The sequence below is a fragment of the Cricetulus griseus genome, chromosome 2 (assembly GCF_003668045.3).
Source record: "Cricetulus griseus strain 17A/GY chromosome 2, alternate assembly CriGri-PICRH-1.0, whole genome shotgun sequence".
NCBI lineage: Eukaryota > Metazoa > Chordata > Mammalia > Rodentia > Cricetidae > Cricetulus > Cricetulus griseus.
Genome location: NC_048595.1, coordinates 200,473,492 through 200,494,681, shown reverse-complemented (window position 1 = coordinate 200,494,681; position 21,190 = coordinate 200,473,492). Strand labels below are relative to the sequence as shown.

Here is a 21,190-nt window from a genome sequence, read left to right as displayed (position 1 = left end):
CAGCATCATTCTGTAGGCAGGAGATTCTGAATTGCCTGAATGGAGAAATTATTAAGTCTTCTGTCTGGGGATGTAATATGACCAACTGCTTCAAGCTTCTGCAGCCTTGACTTTGCTTCCATGATGGTATACAGAGTCCCAGAGTTTCTGCACATCCTATTTTTTAAAGTTTGACATTTTGTTTGACTGAGTAATCTGTTCCCCTGCCTTATCTTCCAGATATGCTCTCCACTTTTCAATTTATTGGTGTGACTTTCTATTGATTTTTTGTTCAAATTTCTGAATTTTTTATCACATTTTATTTCATTTTTGTTTTTCTTCAGATATTTTATCTCTATTAAAATTCTATTTTTACATCTTGAAGTGTTTCTATTATTTCATTCAGGATTTTTTGTTTTGTTTTTGTCTTCCTAGTCTTCATCCTGGCATTTATTTGCATCCTCTTTGGGTTCCTTGATCATCTTTATTATGGCTTTTTTGAAAAAAACATTTTTGTATATCACCTAAGACACTTTTGGAGGGACAATCATTGCTATGGGAGAACAAATTGTTCATAAAGACCTGTTGTGTTTTAGTGATGGGATCTAGGTATCTGGAGTTAGGCCATTGGTAGTGTTTCTTGGTAAAGACATCTTTTCTTCCTTTCATTGACTGGCTGTTTGCATCTGTTTCCCATAGCTCAGATTTGTCAGGTTGTAGGCCAGAAGTATGGGGCTTAAGGTTCAGTCTTGGGCAATTCACTGTTGATGTTCCGATGGTGTATAAAAAGTAGTCCTGGCTCATCTTGGGCTAAGTTAAGTTTCTAAGCTCAGGAATAGATCTATAGAGTTGGAAGATTTTCACAGCCAATCTTCAGGGGAATTTATTAGGAGGACTTCTCAGACAGCTTGTGGTGGTAGAGTTGATAGCATTGGTGATGAAAGTCTAGGATTTATACCTAGATTTGGGTGGCAAGAGGGAGGGCAAGAGGGTGGAATTGGCAGTGTGAGTCTAGGCTCATATTTGAAGAGTAGGATCCAGAGGGAGATTATAGCACGAGTTCTAATTAGTCTTAATAATGAAAACCTGGAGTCAGTTATTAGGGGGTAAAAGCTGAAAGATCAGAGAAGCAGAGCAGCCAGCCACTAGAGCTCTTACCTCTGAAATCCTCAGAATGAAAAGAGACTGAGCTCCTGTCTCCTCCCACCTTATATTCCTTTCTCCGCCCAGCCATATCACTCCTGTCTGTGTGTACAGACCTCCAGAACTGTATGTTTAACTAGTAACTAGCTCCACCCTCTGCTTTAGGCAAACTTTATTTGTTAGAGTACAAAAAAAAGATATCACCACATTTTGCTTTTTGTCTAAAATTTTAAAAGGTTATAATTAATATAAGAAAAACTATATACAATAAACATAATAACTATATACAAACAGGCAATAAGTATATCAACAATTTCTAGTCCATTTGCATTTGACAAATTCAGAGAAAATACTCCATATCTATCCTGTCTTGGTGAATCCAGAAGGTTGTACTTAATTTACTTTCTATTCTAACTTGCATTGCCAAAACTATCTTTTTATGTCTCTCAACATTCTACACTTTTTATTTCTTTAGTGACTTTGTTTTCTGAATCTGGTAACAAGGAAAACTATAACTATAAAGTTTTCCACTCCATCAGAGACCGGAGAAGGAAATAATATTACCTGAGTAAGTAGAAAGTGCCAAACAAACAACTTCCAAAAACATGTGAAAAATGACAGAAATGTCTGGACAGCCATCCAAGATTCCTCTGTAATGTTGGAGCATCCATCTTCAGCCTACAGGTCTAGCATATACGACGGACTTTTCTGTGAAACAAGATATTCTGAAAGGCTGTCCTGCCTTGTTTTGGCAAAGTTTGGCAGTCCTTTCTGTTATTTTCTGCTTGTCCGTTTGGATGGCATACTGTCAGAAGTCAAGGCAAGAGCACTGTCTTGCCCAGTGGCATACTTGTTTTTTTGAGACACGGTTTCTCTGTGTAGCTTTGGAGCCAATTCTGGCACTCCCTCTGGAGACCAGGCTGGCCTCAAACTCACAGAGATCCACCTGCCTCTGCCTCCCGATTGCTGGGATTCAAGGTGTGCACCACCAATGCCTGACCCAGTGGCTAACTTTTGCCACAAAGAAAGTAAACTCCATGTGGAGTTTCTTTGATGCCCATCATCTTCTCTGAAGTAGATTGGTGATGCTAGGAGCAGACATGTCTCATCGTCATAAAAAAGAACCCATGGTATTAAAAAATCTTAATTGCCATATTCTGTAGATCTCTGAAGTGTTTGAAGACGACCTGTCTTTCTAACATATATCTGTGTTTGACCTTGAAAAAATATCTAATGTTACTACAAGTTCAATTGTAATAGGTGACTAATTGCTAACCTTCATTTCTTTATTATCCTAAATAGTTGGTAATAATAACTTTTAAGACGTAAAAGTTTCATATTACATTGTTAAATGGATTGCATATGTGCAATACCTTGAACAAGATTAGAAATGTATGTACAGTATGTTCTAACAAAATGATCTTAAATTTGTATACAATACAGAAGTCCAATCCAATGTAAAATATTTTAAACTAGTAGTTGCTTTTTAAAAGTAGATTCAATAATTACCTTTTTATCTTATCATATCTATATCCTCCTTTCCTTCTTTTCATAGTAGATTCAATAATTTACCCTTTTTACCTATCATATCTGTATCTCCCTTTTTTCTTTTCAAAACAAGAACCCTGAATCTAGTCTCCTTTGTTTAGCTTTTTCCCTGACCATTACCGATAACAACTTGTAACCAATTTCTCTAAACAATGACAAATATCCATAACCTACTGAATGACCAAAACCCACCCACCCCACCCACCTCTTGGGAATGTGGGCATCATGTTCTTACATTGACTTCCTGATGTCTGGGGGTGACATCTTTAGGGGTTCCTGAAAAGAAAAAGTTGGGTTAATTGTCAAGTCCTGGCAGAGGTAGCTGTGTCATTTGTTATCCAGTCTTTGCACATTGGGAAAGTACAGGGTTTCTCTCAAGTCTTGACTAGAATAGTTTGTGAGCCTGGATCATCTCATCTACTCACCTCAAAACTGTCCCTAGCATTTTGTAGTCCAAAGCCAATCTTTAGGTGGTGTTTTTCAGCTTAGTGGCATTGTCACAGTCCTGGTGGAATCATCATTGTGGGTACCCATCCTGCTTTTGAAGACTTCAAAGGTCACTGTTAGGCATGGTCATGGTTCACTGCAGAAATATTAAAATTTTTAAATGTCATATACAGCAGATCTTAAAGAAGTTAAAGGATCAATATTTTTTTTCAGCATGGCTATTTTTAGTTCATTGCATGAAGGAGTTACACTAGTCCAAGTTAAAAGCCGACCCCAAATGGTTATGTTATACAAGCTTTAAACTTGTGACAAGGGACAGGAGGAAAATTCTACTCATTGCAAGGAAATCCTCACTTAAGCTTCAGAGAGTCACAAGCACTTAAAACCCACGAACCCTCAGCTGGTCGTCCTTAGTCCTTAGCCAGTCCAATCTCTATCTGGACCTGGCATATGTTCTTGCACTGGTCACCCTGTAGCAGAATTACTTCTCCATATTCTGGATGTTCAATTACAGTACCATTGCAGGCAAATTTCTTCTTAAACACCTTCACTAGTTTCTTTTTATGGTAACCACCAGCGATCCCTTGGACAGTGGTAAGGGTCTTCCTGCCATTTCTCTGTTGAATTTTTATATGGATATAATCCTCAGTGCCAGCAAGAAGCAGGTCATCACCTTACTTGCATTAACAAAGGGTCGAAAGAGTGGAGGTTCTGGATAGCAGACATACGATACGATTCCTTTTCCTCGATGGAAACGGCCTGCAGAAGGCGACTGTGGGAGAAGGCGGGTAGGGGGCAGGGGGACAGAGTGTCGGGAAGCGAGGGGGCTCGAGGGGGAGGCAGCTGAGTCCTTGGCAGCAGCTCAGTGACTGGGGCCAACGATCTATAGTTTTTATGCACGGAGTACAAAAACTTAATTCCTAGTTACACGATAGAGACTCAAACCAAAATCATGTACAGGAAAGCTAGACGAAGCTTTTTTCTAGAATTAGTTAGTGCTCTATATGACCCTTAATATCATGACAAAAGCTTTAAAATACATATATATTAATCTTACAAGTTTTTATATAAATATAATATTTATGCTTTAAGAAAGTCTGTTAAAAGTCTAAATAAAACCAAAGGATTATGAGATTAGTGGCAGTCTTCAGATGTCTCATTTGTTTGGTGGTCTTCAGATTCCTTAGCTGGATGCCTTCATTCTCCTGAAAAGACAGAAACAAAACCCTTCCCAAACCCTGATTTTGGGGGGGGGGTTCCCTTATGGCAAGTTATATCTGATCAAATGAAAAGCATTTGCTGGTTTTAAAGTTAGTTTAGATTGAACAGACATGCTGCTTGATTAACTATTGCCTCTTCTTAATCTTTATCAATTTTGATGGTATCCATAGTTTTTCTTCTCCTGTGGAATCAAAAGCAAAACGCCTTCCCCAACTTAACACATGTCCTGGTTTCCATTCTGAGGTCAGCACATCTTTAAAGTGTACAGGCTGGTTTAATTCCATAGCTTTTCCTACTATCCATTGCTTCTCTGCAGCTGTTGTTCTTTTCTCATTAGCATCCAGAAAATTCAAAGTTAATAAAGCATTTTGCAATTGATTTCTGGGGGTCTAAATTACCCCTTTCTGTGTATATAGCATATTCTTTAGAATTTGATATGATCTTTCTGTAACTGCTTTGCTCTGTAATATGCTTTATAGTGTAATAAGCAAAAGACAGTTTCATTTTATTAGAGACATATGCTAGAGCATTGTCTGTCTTTATTTGTGCAGGTATACTCATGATGACCCTAACTTCTAACAAATGTGTGATTACAGAATTAGCCTTTTCAGAACTCAAAGCAATTACCCATTGAAAGCCTGAATAGGTATCAATGGGGTGGTGTACATATTTTAATTTTCCAAATTTTACAAAATGGAAAACATCTATCTGCTAGATTTCATTCTTTTGAGTACCCTTTGGATTACTTCCTGCAGGTACTGGAATTTGGTTGTATAAAGAGCAAGCAGGACATTTCTTTATAATTTCCTTGACTTGTTGCCAAGTGATGGAAAAATTTTGTATCAAACATTTGCTATTGACATAATGTTTTTATGAAATTCTGAGGACTCTGGCACATTGAATCAATTTATTCATTACCTTCTGCTACAGATATGGGATCAGATGTATGTTATGTATATATGGAATGATTCCTATTGCTGATTATTTCTTGTAAGTGAATAAATAATGAAGTTAATTCTGTATCAACTGGTATAAATTCAGCAGTTTCAATATACAAAACAACTCTTTCTGCATAGTGAGAAACAGAACTATGTTAAGGGCTTCTGTAAAATTCATTAATAGCATGAGAATAACATATAATTCTGACTTTTGGACAGAGTCATAAGGGTTTTGAGCCACTTAAATTTTATAATTTGTAACTTGCCTTTCCTGATTTATTTGCATCAGTATAGAATGTAGGGGCTCCAGATATTGGTGTTTCCCATACAATGTGAGGAAGGATCCGGTTTGTTCTCTTTATAAATAAAATTCTCTTACTTTTGGGATATTGGTTGTTAATCTCTCCCAAAAATTACTGCAAGCTCTTTGCCAAAGTTCACTGTCTACCCATAATTTGTCAATTTCATCATTAGTAAAAGGTACTACAATTTCTGCTGGATCTATTTCAGCTAATTGACGAAATCTCAGTTTTCCTTTTGGAATCAACTCATATATACCTTTTCCATATAAGTTTTTAATTTTTACTGTTTATGTGATTAAAAAGATCCATCCTAAGGTAATATTTTCCCTCTGCCTTAATATTCCTGTAGGAGAATGTTTAGAGGGTAAAATAACCAAAATGCAATCAAGCTTTGGATCCAAACAATCTACATGTGCTTCTTGTAATTTCTTTTCTATCAAAGCCAATTATCTCTTAGCTTTAGCTGATAATTCTCTTTGACAGTTTAAGTCCTTGCCACCATTTAAGGTTTTGAACAAATTACTCAGTTCATCACTGTGTACCCCTATAGATAAGAAATGTCTCCTAGAAATCCTTGAAAGTCATTAAGTTTCAGCAATTGATCTCTCCCAATTTTTTGTAGATATAGTTTATATCCTAAGTAAATAATAGAATCTCCTCTTTGTATTTTTCAGCATCAATTTGTAATCCCTGACAAGACAAAACTTTCTTTAGTTCTTCAAACATTCTTTCTAAAGTATCTATATTTGAATCAGTAAGATGTCATTCGTGTAATGGAAAACTATAGAGTGGGTAAATTGCTTACTTATTATTTCCAGTGGCTGCCTAACAAAATATTGGCACAGAGTGGTCCTATTTAACATTCCCTATGTAAGAACCTTCCATTGATATCAATTAACAGGCTGAGAATTATTATAAGTAGATGCCATGAAGGCAAAATTTTCTGTTTTTTTTCCTTGTAAAGGTATAGTGAAAAAACAATCTTTTAAATCAATAACAATAAGAGGCCATCCTTTAGGTAATGAAGAAAATAAAGGAATTCTGTAGAGAGTCCATTGGTTGAATGACCTTACTATCAGCTCTTAGAACTATTATCATTTTCCATTTTCAGACTTCTTTTCAATAACAAACACAGGAGCATTCCAAGGGCTGGTTGATTCTTCAGTATGCTGAGCATTTAGCTCCTCCTTTACCAGCCGTGCTAAAGCCTGAAGTTTCTGTGTTGTTAAAGGCCTTTGCTCAACCCATACAGGTTTTTCTGTCAACCATTTTAAAGGTATTACTGTTGGTGCCTTTGAAAGAACAGCAGCTGTTGTGCCCTGTTCTTGTATAACCTGAATGGCTGGTGACTGTTCTTTATAATATCTTGAAGTGATATATTATTTATGATTTAATAAAGATTGTCTGAAGGATCAGAATGCAAAGCCAGCCATGCTAGTTAGGTATAGAAGCTGGGCAGTGGTGGCACACACCTTTAATCCCAGGACTCAGGAGATAGAGGCAGACGGATCTCTGTGAGTTCAAGGTCACCCAGGACTACATTAGAGTGACTCAGTCTAAAAGAGAAACAGCTCATGCATTTAATCCCATCAATAGAGAGTTTATAAGGAGCTCAATACAGTCTCAGAAGAATCTAGAATTCTGAGGCTTGGTGGAGAGCAATGCAGTCTGGAGATGCAATCTGAGGTTCAGTAGATTGCCTCTTTGGTCTGAGCATTGATAGAGGTGAGAATTCTCTAGTGACTGGCCACTTTGCTTTTCTTATCTTCAGCTTATACCCCAATATCTGTCTCTGGGTTTTTATCATTTGTACTACAATTCCTTCTAATATTTTTCCCAGGAACATACATTAATTTATGACTTGTTTCTAAGATTGGAGGAATGCTAATCTGAGAATTCGACTGCTGCAACAAATCACATCCCCATAAACTCTTTACTATGTTAAACACATATGGCTTTAATTTTCATCTCTGTCATTCTGGTCCTATACATTTGACCCATCTCATACTCTGTTTTACCAGAGATAATCCCTAAAAGTTGAATATTTACCTCCTAAAGAGGCCAGTTTGAATGCCAAGATTCTCGTGCGATTATTGTTACATCTGCACCAGTGTCTACAAGACATTCAATGACAATGTCATTCATAATTTTAATTTTGTTTTTTTATCTATATAAGTTTGCCAAAATATTTGCCTTATGGTTTCTCCTGAAATTTTTGTTCTGTATTCTATAACTTTTCTATCATTCAGAGAAGTATGGTTTCTTACAATAGGCATTAGGTTCTTTAATTGCTCTGGGAAAGCATTTCCTCCATGGTTACAGTAAACAACCGAACCAAATTTAACATGGCAGTCTGGAAGAGGACCCTCAAGGCATTTCCTGATGGCAAAGGGTTACCTTGACTGTCCCTTGTTGATCTAAATTCATTAGCTCAATCACTGCCTTTGCCATGCCTTCTGCATAGTCCAGAAGGGAGGGGTATTCTGTTTGATTTATGTTTAGAAAAACATTGTTTCTAGGAATGCCATGTTTTACAGTCCCTTAGGCAACCTTGCTTGCCACAACTGAAACACTTGACATTTCAGTTTTTCTTCAAACTTCTGGAAATCACCTCTCCTATCCAAGCATCATCATCATCATCATGAGATTCAATATTGATTATATCTCTGATCCATTCCTCCAAGGGTGCTGATTTTGCATTTAATGACCTAATTACCCCATTGCATTGTGCATTAGCATTTTCAAAAGCCAGAGATCCCATTATTATTTGTCTGACTTCTATTTACTACTGAAGTCAGTCTTTGTAAGAAATCTGTGAAGATGTGCTTTGAGCTCTGTGTAATGTTAGTAAATGACTCAATCTTATTCCCTAACGCTCCAATTCTGTCCCAGGCATTCAAAGCTGTTGTGTGCCATAAATCCAGGATGTGGTCATCATATAGAGATTACCTTTGTACATCAGCATAATCTCCCTCTCTAAGAATTTGGTCTTGAGCGATTTCCATACCTTTAGCATTACTTTGTTGTTCAATGGTCTTAGCCTCTCCTTTCCACCAGGTCCTCCATTTTAATTGAAGACCAGGCTTCAAAACTGCTGTAACCAAGACTCTCCAGTCTTGATGGATAATTCTAATACAATTTGACCACAAGTTTATCATCTGTTTTTCAGAAGGTGAATGCATGCACATGATATTATCATTTTCTTGAATGTCCTTAAATCTAACATTTCCACAGGAATCCATTTAACTCTTGTACAGCCTTGGGGATATCTATCATTTGGCAGTTGTTCCTGTAAGATGACTGGACAAATTAAAGTTGTTTGTTTGAAAACCTTAGGCTGTTCCTCTCTACCCTAGAATGCAGATCACTTGGTTCTCAGTCAGGTCATGGGAGTGGGTTTTTCAGATATTTTATAATGAATGGTGTTGGATCTCATCATATGTTTTGTCTTTTCTTAAAATTTATTTTGGTTGTTTACCTGGATTAATTTTGAAACTGTGAACCAGCCTTTCACACTTGCAACAAATCTCATTGGTTTGTGATAAATGTGTGTGTGTGTGCATATATATATATATATATATATATATATATATATATATATATTCACTTGTCTTACCTAAACAATCCCTCATTACAAATAAATCCATATATATATATATATATATATATATATATATGTGTGTGTGTGTATGTGTGTGTGTTTCATATATAAATATAACATATAATGTATAAATAATACACAATACAATTTATTACATAATATAAAAGTTTTCCATTACTGTTGTAATACATTACTATGAATTTAATGGCTATGAAGAATTTTTCTTTTTGGAGACTTTCGAGAAAATTTCCATTCTCTTGTCTTTTTAGCTTCAGAAAGATACTTGCTGGATTTATGATTTTTTAGCTTGTGATTTCTCTCTCATAGCACTTGACTGCTGAATACACTGTGCCCTCTCCTACCACTGACTGTCTCTTATGCCTCTTTTTAAAAATAAGGTGATTTAAAATTAAGGGCCATTTGAGTGCTAATCTGGAAACCTAATACAGTAGAAGCACCCTAAAATACATACATACATGACGGCAATCTAAATGAATTTGACAAGTAAATGGGGGAGACAGAGTCCCAGTTGGTCATCTCTTGCCACTAAATGAAGCTTCAAGTACTGGGATTGAGTTATATCTAATTGAGTTGCTGGCCAAATGGGTCTCATAGGACTCCCCAAACAACTCAGGCTGTGGCCAAGATTATAAGCTGCTCACCACAGAAGAGAACACCTACACAACTTATTGAACATGGAGAACTCACGCTGGTGCCTATATAGAGTCTTCTCTAACCCCTATGTTCTAGCATCTTTGGTACTCTACAAGCTACCAAAAGAGAAATGTAAACACCAAGTCAGACATAAATCCTTTGAACTATAATGGTGTTCTGCCTGCAAGATATGCTAGGGCAATGGTGGCACAAAGCTTGTGGTAATAACTAACCAATATCCTATTTGATTTAAGGTCCACTCTATGAGATGGAACCTATACCCAACATTGCTTGGGTAATCAAGAACCAAGGCTACATAGTCTGGGGACCTTCAGTAAAACCAAATACTACTGTTATTTTTAACAAACCAATAAAATGACTTCTAGTGACTTTCTGTTATAGTTACAGATCAGTACCTTGCAAGCCGTTGTCAGAGAAGCTTCCTCTTGCACCAGATGGGATCAAATGCAGAGACCCAGATGCAGACATTATGCAGAGAGTGAGAGACCTTTGTAACAAGTCTTTTTTTTTGTCCCACCAGCCAGCTCCCAACTCATGACACAGACTTATTAATTATGAAAACTCAGCTGGTAGCTTAGGCTTGTTTTTAGCTAGTTCTTATAACTTAAATTAACTCAATTCTATTTGTCTATGTGCTGCCCCAGGCTCATTTACCTCATCTACATACTTTCTATCCTGCTTTCCTGCCTCCTCCATGTCTCCTCATGACTCCGACTTTTTTCTTCCCAGAGCTCTCTCTGCCCAGAAGCCCAACCTATACCTCCTGCCTAGCTATTGGCCATTCAGATTTTTATTAAATCAATCACACTGACACATCTTCACACAGAATAAAGGAATATTCCACAACATTTCCTCCTTTTGTCTAAATAAAAAAGGTTTTAATGATAAGACATTGAAGCTACATACAGTAAGAACAATTATCGGGTAAGAATCATATTACAATGTTCAGTCCATTTGTATTTGGCAAATTTAGGGAAAATACTCCATTATCTGTCCTATCTTAGTAAAAAAAATTTATACCTAAACTATTTTTAATCATAAATTGTATTACCATCTTAAAACTATCTTTTTAGACCTCAAAACATTTTCTTAGATAATCAATTTAAGCTTTTATGTCTCTCATCCTTTTACATTTTATACACTTTGTGAGTTTTTAAAATTTTGGTAACAAAGAAAACTATAGCTGTAACTCTCTCATCTTCAACTCTGTATGAGATTCCAAGAGGATATAATGTTACCTGAGTAAACAGGAATTGCAGAGAAAGCAACTTTCCAAGCTAAGAAATGACAGAAATAGCTCACTGCCTGGACAGTTACCCAAGGTTCCTCTGTAATGTTGGGGCATCCATATTCAACCTACAGGCATAGAATGTCTGACAGACTTTTCTGTGAAGCAGGAAATTTTGAAGGACTGTCCTACCTTGTTTTGGCAAAGTTTGGCAGTCACTTTTTGTTTCCTTCTTGTCCAGTTTGTACAGCATGTTGTCAGTAGTCAATGCAAGGTCAGCTACTTGCCCAAATGACTGGCTTTTGCCACAAAGAAAGAAAACTCCATATGGAGGTTAATCAATGCCCATCATTCTGTTTTTGAAATAAATTGGTGCTGCCAGGAGTAGACGTGTCTCACTGTCATGAAAAGCCTTATGCTATTTTAGCAATTTAAATGTGTTTGAAGATCACCTATCTATCTAAAATATATCTCGGTATGACCTTGAAAACATACCTAACATGACTATAAGTTTGATAGTTACAGATGACTAACTATTAACCTGTATTTTTTCATCCTAAATAACTTTCAAGGACTAAAATGTTGCATTATGTTTTAAATGAGCTGATAGGTACAATAATTTATGCATTTATTTTCATAGACTGAAGTTTCAGATTTTATTTTCAGTGTCACCAGCTGCTATCAAAAGATGTTTTAAGAGAATATTCATGCACAGTTGCATACAAGTCAAACTGTCTTAACTCCAGGATATTCCAAAACTTTTCCCTAGAAACATACATCATTTTGTTTCAATCTGTCACAAAATTTTTTTCTTTGAATTAGAAACAAGATTGTTTTACATGTCAAGCCCAGTTCCCTCTCCCTCCACTTCCCCCCCACCGCCCCCAACTAAAACCCTACTTATCATATATCCTTTCTGCTCCCCCCAGAGAGTGAGGCCTTCCATAGGGTGTCATCAGAGTCTATCATATCCTTTGGGTGTGTCTTGGCTCAGAGAGTATCCCTCTATGTGCAATGGGCTCCCAAAGTCTACACTTATGTTAGGGATAAGTACTGAACTGCTACAGGAGGTCCTGTAGATTTCCTAGGTTTCCTCACTGAAACCCATGTTCCTGGGGTCTGGATCAGTCCCAATCTGGTGTCCCACCTATCAGTCTGGGGACCAAGAGCTCCCCGATGTTCAGGTCAGCTGTTTCTGTTGGTTTCACCAGCCTGTTCTGGACCCCTTTGCTCTTCACTCCTCCTTCTCTGCAGCTGGATTCCAGTTCAGTTCAGTGAGTAGTTGTGGGTGTCTGCTTCTACTTCCACCAGCTGCTGGATGAGGGCTATTGTGTGGCATATAAGTCAGTCATCAATCTCATTATCAGGGGAGGGCATTTAAGGTAGCCTCTCCTTTGTTGCTTAGATTGTTATCTGGTGTCATCTTTGTAGATCTACAGACCTTTCCCTAGTGCCTGATTTCTCTGTAAACCTAAAATGTCTCCCTCTATTATGGTATCTCCATTCTTGTTTTCTTCAATTCTTCCCCCTACTCAACCTTTCTGCTCAATCATGTCTTCCTCACCCCTCCTCTTCTCCCCTTCTTATTCTCCTAGCTCCCTTCCCCCCTCCTCCCTTGCTCCCAATTTGCTCAGGAGATCTTGACCCTTTCCCCTTCTCCAGGGGACCATGTATGTCTCTCTTAGGGTCCTCCTTGTTTACTAGCTTCTCTGGCAGTGTGGATTGTAGGCTGGTAATCCTTTACTCTATGTCTAAAATCCACATATGAGCGAGTACATACCATGTTCGTCTTTTTGTGATCTGGTTACCTCGCTCAGAATGGTTTTTTCTAGTTCCATCCATTTTCCTGCAAATTTCAAGATTCCATTGTTTTTTTTTCTGCTGAGTAGTACTCCATTGTGTAAATGTACTGCATTTTCTCTATCCATTCTTCAGTTGAGGGGCATGTAGGCTGCTTCCAGTTTCTGGCTATTACAAATAGTGCTGCTACGAACATCATTGTACAGATGGTACAATACTTTAAACAAGAATGTGCCATGTTTTCCATCAGCTTATGTGTTTCAATATTGGTTCCCTGCAGTGAAATTTGGAAAGGCTGTCAAGCCTGTAGGAAGCAGGTTTTTGGTAGAAGGAGTGGCTCACCGGGGTTTGGCCTTGAAGCTTTGTAGCTCAGCTCTGCTTCCTGTTCTCTGTCTGCTCACTGGCAGGAAACATAGAGAGATGAATGTTGATGCTCACTCTTTCTCCTCCTTATTCAGCCCAGGACTCTGTCCCAATGGAACAGTGCTCCCCACATTCAGAGTGAGCCTCCCCACTCAATTGAACATTTCTGTAAGTGCCTTTACAGGCACACCCAGAAGGCTTATATTACAGGTGATTCTAAATTTAGTCAAGTTCACAGACAAGGTTAACTCCCCAAAGGACTTTATCACAGAGTAGCCTCAATTTCCCCTACCAGTCCTTTGTTGATTTGCTGCCATTCATCTTGCCTATCCAACAGTAGGATCTTCTCCTGTATTTCTATCATTATTGTTTTAAGTGAGTAGCCATCTTTTATATCAATGAAGAATAGCAAAATTAACAATATGGTGGGGCAGGAGGCATCAGGGAATCCTGTGTGCACAAGGAATCTAAGGAAAATTTTGTTAAAGTCAGACAGAAGGATTCACAATTCCTGACAACTAGAAAAATGCAAATATGGAGTTTTTACCCAGAATACCAAATGGGGAGGTGCTGGAAAGTTTCAGAAATAAAGATGGTAGGAAAACCCTGGAAAGGAAACAGCAAGGCTTAGAGTGACTGAAACTAGACATGGAGCAGTTCAGAGCCTCCCCAGAATGCCAGCTGAAAGCAGGAAGGAAAGAGCTGGCACCTCCAGGGCAGCTGAGCGACGCCAAGCAGCAGTTCCCTCTTCAGGCAGAGTATTGTGCACAGATGGGAGCAGCCCCTGAACCCTCCCACAGGCTTCTGCAATAGTGAGGAGATCAGCTTGCACCCTCCCATAGGGAGTCTGCAGTAGTGAGGTTAAACCGGTAGGGGACCCCAGTAGTGAGGAGGTTGATATAAAACATTGACCGTTTTAAACATTATGGGTCAACAATGGAGAGTTTTGTGAAGCCACTGGATGCATGTAATGGCATCTTGTTCTGCCAGTGGACTTGGGGTGGTGGCTGTATCCTAGGGGTGTGGCTTCAGGTGTGTGGACATGATCCCTTATAAGGAAGGGGAGGGGCTGGCTTGGTCTCTCTTGGGTGTGGTTGGAGCATCCAGGAGGGCAGACTGCATCTTCAGGAGCAGGAAGACCGTGGCATCGATTTAACTTCATTGTGTTAGTGCTCCCCTAATAAATACCTTTTAATTTATCTGGGTTTTTGTGGACTCCTTTAAACCCACCTTCAGATGGGGGTATGAAGGGGTGGAGGAGGTCAACTCTAATGAATGTTAGTTTGTGCTGACTGGAATTGTAACAGAAGTTGCTGCCATTGCACACAGCTGTGTGTTCTTATTCAATTTTAGTTGAGTGCAGCTGCTGGAGTAGGGAGTTTTGAAGATGGGTCCATAGGCGGGCTTTTCTGTCCTTCCAGTCAGCTCCCAAATTACCACAGAGACTTATTAATTATAAATGCTCTGCTGATAGCTTAGGCTTGTTAGTAATTAGCTCTTACAACTTAAATTAACCCGTATTTCTTATCTACTTTCTCCCATGTGGCTCAGTACCTTTTTTCAGTATGGCATATTCATCTTGCTTCTCCCTGCATCTCCTGGGACTCTGCCCTTCTTCATCCTGGTGCTCTCTAAATGTCTTACCTCTTCTTGTCTAGCTATTGGCTATTTACCTCTTTATTAAACCAATGAGAGCAACACATCTTCACAGTGTACAAAATGGGTCAGTTCACCAGACTGAGAGTGGTGATTCTCACATCCCTGTGCAGTGTGAGCATCAATTCATAAGACTTGAAATGCATCATTAACAGTCCAGAATCCACTACTTAATGTGGTGGCTTTTGAGTGATGCAGACACAGAGGCATGTCTTTACATTTTGCAGTCACGAAGTCTGTGATTCTAAATTCAGAAATCTTTTCCAAGTGGCTCTTTGCGTTTGAGCTCTCTGTCCCCGTGTTCTGCCTTGTCCAATAGACATAATTCCCACCGGTGGACTGCTGTCTTGGAGCACCATGAGGTTGGTGAACATGCTGCTGTCTCTTCCTCTCCCCAGGTCCTTTGTGTTCAAAACTGTCACTGTTCACACTGTGTCAGAGAGGCAAGCCCTGGCTGACTAGAGATGGAATGATGGATATGCATCTCTCATCTCCTTCCTGGAGTGTCATATCCAATCTTGCTGGAGAGGTGACCAAAAAAGAAGGTATCCTCTAGCAAGTCTCTGGACACCTGGAAGAGGTTTTCTGGGGTTTCTGTTGGTGCTTCACAGCAGCAGGTTAACCTGAAGATGGAGATCATATCACATCTACCATGTGGTCATGCATTCCCAGATGAATTTCTCTGAAAAACAATCCCTTCTCTTTCTAGTACCTATAATCCCTTTGATATTCATATTTACATTTACAAGCTTTTGGTAAACTTATTTTCGATGACACTGGACATTTTAGTTCTGTGTTCTTTTGTTGTTGTTTTTGGTTTTTCGAGACAGGGTCTCTGTGGCTTTGGAGGTTGTCCTGGAACTAGCACTTGTAGACCAGGCTGGTCTCAAACTCACAGAGAGCTGCCTGCCTCTGCCTCCCAAGTGCTGGAATTAAAGGTGTGTGTCGGGCAGTTCTGTGTTCTTATGATTCTTTTATTTTTGTGTAAAGAAAGCTCAGTAAAAATGCTGGGATTTAGTTAAGGTCTTTGGATATGATCATCCTGGATTTTTCTAGGGAAATGATAATTCCCATGACAAACACATTTCTAAGAGGCAGAGGATGTTCACGTACACACACACACACACACACACACACACACACACACACACACACACACACACACACACACACACACGAGAAAGCCAAGTGAAAATGCATCAGAGTTTGAGTATCTTAACAGAATTTGATAGAGGCAAGAATGGAATCCTAAAACCTCCTGAAGGAATGCAGCTCTCCAGCCACCTGGAGTTTGCACTTCTTCAGAATTAGGAGAAAAACTGTCTTAAGCTATCAAATATGTGGTGATTTGTTACTATCGCTGCCAGAAACCAAACAAAATGTATTTCTCTACCTATTGAAAACCCAATGAATCATTGTTTCAGGGTTTGGGATGTAGCCCAGGTGGTAGACTGCTTGTTTAGCATTATCTGTCCCTGAGTTTGAGCTCCAGCACTATATAAAACTGAGTATGGTGATGCACACCTGTAATTCTAGCACTTGGGAAACCGGGAGTTCAAGATCATCTTCAACTACATCATGATAAAGGCAGCCTGGCTACATGTGGCCTTGATTCAAAAACAAAATAAAAAAACATAATTATGAAATATACTCTGCTTAATTTGATATATTTTAAAGGTATTGAGAGTTAAAACTGTTGATATATAGCAATTCTTTCTTACCGTCTCTGGCTCTATTTCTTTGGATTTGAATTACCAAATGGTGTCATTTCCTTATCTGGTTCAGGTGTTCTCTTACCTCCTTACTCTGTACTATGTTGGTAAATTTGTTACATTTCTAAATGGTATGGCTTTAACAACACATTTTAATATCTTATTTTATATAATTGCTTTAAATACTTACTTTCAAAGTATGGTTTCCATAACTGAAAGTAAATACTTTGTTGGTCATAGGCTTCTTGAAGAAGACAATGAGCCCTCTAGTAGTCCAGTCTCAAAGTACATTTGATTATTTGACAGCCATGATGTATTTGTCGATGTAACAAAATTACCCAAGACTGGGTACATTGTAAGAAAAAATTTTGTTTATTTTGGCTCAAAATTCTGGAGCAAGGAAAGTCAAATAACATGGTACAAGAACCTAATCAGCTTCTGTAATGTGCTGAATTTGGAAGGTAGAGGAGTATACCAGGGGCACAACCCAGTAAGACATAGAGCAAGAAAGCGAGATCATGAAGCTGAATTGGCTTTCTAAAAACTGACTCTCTTCCCCATAGGAGAACACACAAATTGGTTATCCAATACCAAATGGTCTGAAAAAATATACATACAAGTAACATTATATGACTGTACATGTTGTATTTATATATTTAGGAACACACACAACAACAATTTTTTAAAAACCAGTAATTTGAAAGAGAATGAGGTGTGTGTGTGTGTGTGTGTGTGTGTGTGTGTGTGTGTGTGTGTGTGTGTGTGTGTTGAATAACACAGGTTGGTTTGGATCAAGAAAATTGAAGTCATGTAATTATATATTAATTTAAATAATTACTGAAAAACCCTGCTCTCATAGTAACTTATCCAGTTCCCAGAGCCGAACACACTGCTGCAAAACTAAAATGGGTATTAATCACCTAATCACCTTTCATAAGACTTCGCCTCATAAAGGTCCTTCACTTCCGGGTGTGGTGGTGCAGGTCTTAAATCCCCGCACTCAGCAGGCAGACACAGGTAGATTTCTGTGCATTTGAGTCCAGCCTGGTCTATAAAGTGAGTTCCAGGACAGTCAGAGACACACAGAGAAACAATGTTTCAAAAAAAAACCCAAAACAACAAAGCAGTTTTTATAAACTATTAATATTGTTGTATTGGGAATCAAGTTTTCAATATATGAACCTTTGGGGGACAAACCATATTACATACTTTTTTCCATAGATTGAAAGTCAAAATTCACCAAGCATAGTGGTTTGTGCCTTTAGTCCCAGCACTCAGGAGACAGGGGAAGGTGGATCTTTGTGAGTTCAAGGCTGGCCTGGTCTACAAAGAGAGTTCTAAGATAGCCAGGACTGTTAAACAAAGAAACCCTGTCATGAAAAACCAAGACATTTTTAAAAGTCAAAATTTATTTCTTTATTATAGAATATTAAGGCAAGAAAGTTATGGAGTTTTATTACTTCTTCTAAACTCTAATTCATAGAATTTCACAGTATGAAGAGCTACACCATTTTGTTCAGTCGGATGATCTATTTGAATATTTCCACATATGAAATGGTGAACATTCACAGCAGATCTTCCTCTGAGATGCAGCTGAAAATTTCTCACAGTTGTGGATTAAAAGGAAAGCCTAAACACACAAACCATTCTTCCTGACAACAGTTTATCAGATGATGCCTAGCTTGACATTAAAGTCTGACAAATATCCTACCAATATTTTCCAAAAGACGCTCCATACAAGTCTCATAGGATTTCAAAAATGACAAACACAAACTGCCAGCTCATCACTAGGGCACACACTTAAGAGAAATTTGATAAATGCTTGACAGCTATCATGGGGCATTTGCCACCTGCCTTTAAATATTATATGAAATTTCCCCCCTAAAAATCTTGAACACACCAGGATATTTCTAACAACTATTCAATACTGACATAGGTTTTTCTAGATAATACAGGGTAAAGAAATATATATCTGTTATAAAGGAGGTTAAAATGTGTTATTAGGGGCTGGAGAGATGGCTCAGAGGTTAAGAGCACTGACTGCTCTTCCAGAGGTCCTGAGTTCAATTCCCAGCAACCACATGGTGGCTCACAACCATCTGTTATGAGAACTGGTGCCCTCTTCTGGAGTGCAGATATACATGGAAGCAGAATGTTATATACATAATAAATAAATAAAATCTTTAATAAAAATATGTTATTAGATGAGAAAATGTCTAGATAATACAATTTTCTATTTGGAAAAACCCCAGACTATCAAGATTTAAGAGAATTAGCAAAAAAAGGTTCTAGTCCCCCATTGCCAAAATATATGAATATTCAAATCTCTTATATAAGTGTCATTGTGTTTATATATAATCTATGCACATCCTCATATATACTTTAAATTGCCTTTAGATTACTTTTAATACCTGTTACAATGTAAATGCTGTCTAAATATTCGTTATATTTATTGTTCAGGAAAGAGCTTAAAAAACCTACATCTTAGTGCAAGACCAACATTTGAATATTTTCAACCAGTGATTAATTGACCCTGGATCTTGACCCAAAAGTATAAAAGCTGACTGTACAAGACAAACATGGTGTTTGTGGTTCTGTTTTATTTAATGACCTTCAGTTCATCTGTTACAAGAAAATGACAAGAACTCCTTTAGATAATATTCCATTGAATACATTTGCACTTTATTTATTCATTTATAGTCTGATGGATTCTTAGATTGATTCCAACTCTTAAGTTATTTTGTATAATGCTGAAGTGGACGCAGAACTCCAGATGTCTCATTGACATACTTATTTGATTTTCTCTGAATAAATATTCTAAGTAGTGGGATTGTTAGACCATTTCTTTGGCTTTTTCTTAATTTAAAAGAATTTATATTTTATTTTATTTTTAATATGTATAGGTATATTTCCTGAATTTTAGTCTGTGCACCATATGCATGTGGTAACCATAGAGTTCATAAGAGGGTGTCAGATCCCTGGGGAACCGGAGCCACCGAAAGCTGTGAGCCACCATGTAGGTGCTGGGAATCCAACCCCAATCCTCTACAAGAGCAGCTAGTGCTCCTAATCTCTGAGCCAGCACTCTGCTACTCATTTTTTGAAGATTTTTTATTTGAATTAGAAACAAGATTGTTTTACATGACAATCCCAATTCCCTCCTCCCACCCCCTCCCTACCCCCCCCCAACTAAAACCCTATCTATCACATATCCTTTCTGCTCCCCCCAGAGAGTGAGGCCTTCCATAGGGTGTCATCAGAGTCTATCATATCCTTTGGGATAGGGCCTAGGCCCACCCCCGTGTTTCTTGGCTCAGAGAGTATTCCTCTATGTGGAATGGGCTCCCAAAGTCCACACCTATGCTAGGGATAAGTACTGAACTACCACAGGAGGTCCCGTAGATTTCCTAGGTTTCCTCACTGAAACCCATGTTCCTGGGGTCTGGATCAGTCCCAATCTGGTGTCCCAGCTATCAGTCTGGGGACCAAGAGCTCCCCAATGTTCAGGTCAACTGTTTCTGTTGGTTTCACCAGCCTGGTCTGGACCCCTTTGCTCTTCACTCCTCCTTCTCTGCAGCTGGATTCCAGTTCAGTTCAGTGAGTAGTTGTGGGTGTCTGCTTCTACTTCCACCAGCTGCTGGATGAGGGTTATCAGGTGGCATATAAGTCAGTCATCAATCTCTCTGCTACTCATTTTTAACTTTTGAGGATTCTTCATGTTTTCCTTAATGACTTCACTGATTTACATTTCTACCAATAGTGTTAAAGGTTCCTATTTTTGACTTCCATATCAATACTTCCTCCTTCTGTTGAAAATCATTCTAGCTGGCATAGGATATCTTGGTATTGTTTTATATTTTCATTTCTTTAGTGATAATTAATTTTGAGCACTTTTCATACATACCTGCTAGTCACTCGTGTATCTTCTCTTGATATGTGTCTATTTAAGTATTGTATAGCCCTGTTCCTCCTTTGACAGTTCTGGGACACTCAGGGCGTTTGGCATGCTAGGCTAGTGCTTCATCACTGAACTGCATCTCCCTTGCCCATCTTTTAATTAGTTCTCTTTTACTATTTAGTTGAATTTTATGCATGTTAATATCTTATCAAATGTATAGCATGCAAATACATTCTCTAATTCTCTGTACAAAACTTAAATGTATTGGTTTCAGAGGATAAAGAACTTGAATGTGGTCCAGAGTTTCAAGGATAAAATTAAAAAGCCACAATGCTCATGAAATTGAGGAGCACAATTCATGAAATAGAAAGAAATACAGAAATGAAGGCCACATCAAAAGTAGTAAAATGGCAAAGCATGCTGGGCTGTGGGTCAGGGGAGGAGCACTTCTTACCCCATATGTGAGTCCTGTGTTTGATCCCAGACTGTAAAAAGCAAAGAAGACAGAAACAAAGACAAAAGCAAAATTGAAAAGCGATACCATGAGAAGGATGAAAATAAATGGAAAATGGCAAACTTGAAAATTACAGCTTGAATCAGGAAAAAGACATCCAGCACACCTCTAATAAACATCCTTTAAAAATAAAATACATGGGAAATGGGAAGAATGCAAACGCAT

General features: G+C 38.2%; 1 protein-coding gene and 1 pseudogene across 1 annotated transcript in view; one reads left to right on the top strand and one right to left on the bottom strand.

Annotated features, from left to right (window-relative positions):
- The window catches only part of Pcdhac2 (protocadherin alpha subfamily C, 2), a 197,572-nt gene that overhangs the window by 86,374 nt on the left and 90,008 nt on the right, over window positions 1-21,190 (top strand). The gene's annotated exons all lie outside the window — the stretch shown is intronic.
- On the bottom strand, window positions 3,419-3,874 carry LOC100768657 (annotated as a pseudogene).